This window comes from Podarcis melisellensis (assembly GCF_964234715.1).
Source record: "Podarcis melisellensis genome assembly, chromosome: 5".
Lineage (NCBI taxonomy): Eukaryota > Metazoa > Chordata > Lepidosauria > Squamata > Lacertidae > Podarcis > Podarcis melisellensis.
Genome location: NC_138537.1, coordinates 33,919,797 through 33,925,671, shown reverse-complemented (window position 1 = coordinate 33,925,671; position 5,875 = coordinate 33,919,797).

The following is a 5,875-nucleotide window of genomic DNA, read 5'->3' as shown; positions in this document are numbered from 1 at the left end:
CTATACTGGTTCAGGAAAGAGTGAGTGTATATGGCAGGGCTGCTCCAAGATGGCTGAATTTAGGATCTCTTTGATAACTAAATGAACTATTTCTACACCTGTATATACAGAACAGGATGTGAAAAGTAAAACCTTATTTCTCATCCCATAACAGCAGCCCAGGGCTCCATTGCCAAATCCTGGAATCGCTTCTTCTATCTTTATAATTTATGTAGATTACTGGTATGCTAGAGGGTAAATTGCCCTCCTTGAAAAGACATAAACTGAAAACATCTAAAGGATACAGCTTTTTTTGTTGCCGTTATATGCAGTGCTTTTTTTCTGGGGGTACGCATACCCCTAAACATTTTGTGAATCTTTGTACTTTGGTCCATTTACTGTATTTATTTCCCCCAATTTGAACTATAAAATGGTGATTTTCTTGAGTCAAGATGAGTACCCCTAAACATTTTTTAAAAGAAAAAAGCACTAGTTAAGTGGCATGGTTTTATTTCTTATACAAATAAAGGCACACAGTTGCTAACTGTCACTAGCATATGCAAGTGTGTAGTGATGTCATTATTAATCTTGCCAACGGGATAAAGGACTCATGCATATTCATGATGCTGAATCCCAATGCTACACCCATCTCTGTTAAGAGAGGCTTCATGCAGATATTAAGCAGCATTCATAATAATACTGAGCCCTGTGGAACCCCATATATTTCCCATAGACATGGACATTCTGACATTCTAATACACATTGCCTCCACAATAACCCATCTTTTAATTATATAGGAACAAACCTATTGGAATGCCTTCCCAGAGACACCTAGAGGTTGAAGGTAGGGCATTCAGAATCAAAAACCATTGTAAGGTCTAACAAAATTGCAAGGCCTAACAAAATCAGCAAAGAAATAATCATTTTTCAGCCTCCAGATCAGGGCTGGCATGTCTAGTTTCCACCACTTGAGGCAAAATGGGAAGTGCTGCTCACCTCACTCGCAGAAATATAGCAAAAACATTGCATGCTCCAAGATATCTGAAGAAATTGGTGCTGGTACTACTTTTCCGCTGGCAGAGGAGGTAGTGGGGCACCACCTTTGAGACTTTTGCCACCCGAGGCAGTGGCTTCACCCTGCTTCATGGGTGGGCTGTGCCTGCTTTAGATTCAAGTAACCCACCAGGTAGTTCCACAGCCAGGGTGGAAGCCAGATTGACCCTTTCAAATAAAATCTGTTATTCAGGAATGTCTGGAGTTGTTCAGGCCGTCAGTCAGAAATGAGAACACACCAGTGAAAAATTGATACGATATTCCTTATCCCAAACTGGCATTTTCAGAAACAAACAAGCCCTTTCTTTACGGCTGATGAAAACAGTCTCCATTATACATACTGACAATTTAGCTGCAGTTAGCGGAGTTTAGCCAATCTGCATGTTGTGGCTTTTACCACCCCCAACATCCTGTCAATATCCTTGAGGAACAGCAGATCTCAAGAAACTAGATACTTGAGACAAACTGCTGTTTCCAACACTAAATACTGCAATGCAGACTACACTAGTAGACAAACAACTTACTGGATAGACTACATAAGTACCAGGAAGTGACAGGAAGCCAGAATGACATGATCCAGTGATTCAACAGAGGTGGTAAGAGTTGATCTTTTAGCTAATTTAGTTAATCCATTAGATTTATAAGAATAGCAAAACCAGCACATCTTCAGTGCTTTCCAGCTGACTGATACTTTCAGAATTCAGACTCTTGAAAATACAGTGCGACTGCAAAATTGTATGAAAAATGGAATCCTGTATCTGTAAAATACTCATCAAAATTCTAAACAGGTTTTAGGGATATCTAAATGTGTTGGAAGAGTGACACCTACAGGCCACTATAAAGTTTTGGTTTTTTAAATATTAAAGATTTTCTTGGTTAACAAAAAGTACATGCCTTGTCTCTTTTTTCAGGTTGTACAGTCTCTCTTACAAATCAGGTACATTTGTTGTTAGACATTAGTGTTGAGTACAGTATAAGATTGGAGAAGAAGAGGGGGGGAGGTGGTAAGGCATATTATTTTATATAGTGTACGTGTGGGGTTTTGTGACACTAAAAGGTTTGTCAGTGTTTCAGAGATTACAAGCACACTCTTATTGGTTAAAATTGGCAATGTATTTTGGATTGTATCCAGCTAAATTATAGTAGACCCAAATAAATTAATGGACCTAAGTCAGCCAAGCTCATTAATTTCAATTGCTGTACTCTCTGTATGACTATTATTGGCTGCAAGCCTGTGTAGGTTCAATCTATAAAGAATGACTATCAAAATAATTTATTACAATGTAGGACAAGGATGTGGAATCTATGGTTCTCCAGATGTTACTGGCCTACAACTTTCATTATTGCTGAATACTGACTATGCTGGCTGGTGCTGATGGGAGTCCAACATCATCTGGAAGACCATAGGTTCCTCATCATTGCTGTAGCAAAGATATAAAATGGTTGACAGGCTCAAGAGTTATACCAATACCCATCTGGAAGACAAGAATGACAATTATTCAAAATTCTGGCGAGGATTTCATTTTAAGCATTGCAATTTGGGTGCAGACATTTCTCATAACAAGTCTTCTCAATTCACTGTAGAACAGTTTAACCAGACAAAGCAATTATGGAAAGACTACAGTTAAAAATAAAAATTCTTTATTTACCAATTTTCTACAAAGCATGTAGTAAAAATAAGTCACGTGACAAAAAAACCAATATTGCACAGTAGACAGAAAACATTGTTTGAAGATGGAAAACCTGCACATTAATGAAGTTCTCTCATAGTGACCAAGTATTTTTAAGCTAAAATAATCTACAACAAATATGGTTTCAGAATGTTGCCTAAAAAGAGAGGCTTGCAATTTAAAAAATTTATAGGAAAATATTTTAGTACTATTCCTGTAAATAAAATAGGTTTTAAAACGATGTAGACATCTTTATGAAACCACCCATTAAAGGATTAAACAACTTTTCTCCCCGGCCTCCAAAATCGTCGTGAAAATGACCACATACACGTTGCAGATGTCTACAAAAACAAATTTACACCCATAAGTCCTATACTAAATACTAAACCACACTTGTTACACCAGTAAGCTTCAGAGAGGACTTGGCAGGTGTGGTGAGACTCCCACCTCCAGTGCTTTAAAACATACCCTCAATGCCATTTCACAAGGCTGCTTTTGAAGCTCTCATAGTAGTTTCACCATGCATTGGCTGGCTGCTATAAAAGATTAAAGTCACAAGCACAAATTCTGTGGAGTGTGGAATTAATCAGATGAGACTCTGAATTTTGACACTTTTAAGCACTGAGAGTTTTCCATGTGATTTAAAAATTACATGTAAAGCCTGTGCATAAGTGACTGCAGAATCAGAATTTAAGTACATGCCATTTGTTAAAGCTTCATTTCCTCAAAATGGCCCTCCTCGCTTTATGCTAAAAATGACCAATTTAAGTGCAACAGGATATACACAACATGTTGATGTGTGAGCAACATTAATAAGTTCAATTACCTAGTTTACAATGAGGAAAAACTACATCAGGCAGGGTTCATAGCTACATGCACATAATGCCACAAGTTGCTCTGAGAGTAGGTTGCAGATAAAGCGAGTATTATTTACCTCTTTCCCGAAATACAAAAATTAGAAGGCACCAGAACAACAGAAGCAAGCTGAAAATCAAGATACCTGGGGTACCCCGTGATGTCTGCCCTCTTGAAATCTGCTTGTACAATGGGACTTATGGTTTCTTTCCCCTCTGTAATCACCTCCAATATACTCCTGAGTGCTCCCCAACACTCTTGAGCAGTTTCTGGGGGTACACGAGGGAAGGAGAAGCCCTGCTAATGCTGCGTTGGATTTCACCCTTATTTTATACAACTCACAATTAAGATGTACAATTTATTGGTTCAGATAAAGTTGATTGCTAGCCGATTGCGGAAGGCAGTAAAGGTAAAGGGACCCCTGACCATTAGGTCCAGTTGTGACCGACTCTGGGGTTGTGGCGCTCATCTCGCTTTATTGGCTGAGGGAGCCGGCATACAGCTTCTGGGTCATGTGGCCAGAATGACTAAGCCGCTTCTGGCGAAACCAGAGCAGCGCACAGAAACACTGTTTACCTTCCGCCAGAGCGGTACCTATTTATCTACTTGTACTTTGACATGCTTTCAAACTGCTAGGTTGGCAGGAGCAGGGATCGAGCAACGGGAGCTCACCCCGTTGCGGGGATTCGAACCGCTGACCTTCTGATCAGCAAGTCCTAGGCTCTGTGGTTTAACCCACAGCGCCACCCGCATTGATTGCTAGCTGATTGCGGAAGGCAGACTCACATTCAAAAATGCCTACAAGCTTCTGACTTAGCAGGAAAGCTTGGAAACAGCCACCATCATCACAGCAGCCACCCAGGAATAAATGAACCCATGATTATCCTGAGACGACTTCTCTTTGCTAAAGCATAGGTTACAAAAAGTTGTCGGACTGTATCTTTGGCTCAGAGGACCACTGGCCAGATCTTGTCTGACAGTTCTTACGTGTTGGTATCAAGCATGGCATGACAAGATTCTTGGACAGATAGATTAGTATGCATATGTACATTTATGTCTATTTTATTTTACTTATTAAATTTTTACACCGCCCTTCATCCAAAGATTATAGGGCTGTTCCCAACATGAAAATGAGAACATGAACTACATATTAAAAGAAAAACAAAGCAATAACCCCCCATACATTTAAAAGGCCATAGAATGTTAATCAGCCCAAGGCCTGGACGTTTTCATCTGGCACTTAAATATGTGTAATGAAGGTGCTATGCCAAACTCCCTGGGGAACTACTACAGAAAAGGCCCATTCTTGTGTTGTCGCCCTCCAGACCTCTAGAGCAGTGTTTCCCAACCTTGTGCCTCCAGCTGTTTGTGGACTACAATTCCCATCATCCCTTGCCACTGGTCTTGCTAGTCAGGGATGATGGGAGTTGTAGTTCAAAAACAGCTGGAGGCACAAGGTTGGGAAACACTGCTCTAGAGGAGGGAGCACATGAAGAAGGGTCTCATGATAAATGAAGGGTCTGGGTCAGTGCAAGTGGAGAGAGGCAGTCCTAGTTACAAAAAATGATTTTTATGCCATGACTAACTCCTGAAATCAGCTCTGCTATTCAGCAACAAACAGCATTTTCTATACATTACTAACACTTCAGTCTTTGGAAGTTAACTTTAGGGGCACAAATAACAAAAGTGATAAATCTAAAAAAGCTTGAAAATGAACTGAATGCAGTTACGGATATCAGATGTACATTAACGCTCCAGTTACAGATGGCTTTCTAATATGATTTTATTACCATCCTCCACACCACAAGAGGCCACAATGCTAATGATATATAGTCAATGTAGTATAGTTAAAGTGACTACTGGGCCAGTGGAGAGGAAATTGCCTGTAATCCAGCAGGTAAAAGAGTGCCAGCTGTTTGAGAAGGCAAAGAGGATGGGCAATTAAAAGCTGAAATGTGTTCTGGTCATGTTGAGCCATGTTTCCTCAGTGGTGGACTCCTTCACATAACTTATCCTCTTATTTAAATATATGCAATCATTGCAACTCCCAGATTATTATTCATTATGGAAATATTATAATGCCAGCTAAATCAGTCTTAAGATTAGTTTCTCCCGTTTGGGAAAATAGCTCCTTTGGTTCAGAACGCCAACCTTCAAGGGTTGGCGTTCTTGTTTTTTTGTTTTTTTGTATACTAGCAGTTTTTTGTATGATTCTCTACAAGATTGTTTCTGAACTGACAATTACTGATGGCTGATAAAATATGGGAATTCGTGGGAACAAACATCAATTAAAACATTTAACAAACAAGTCACCGATG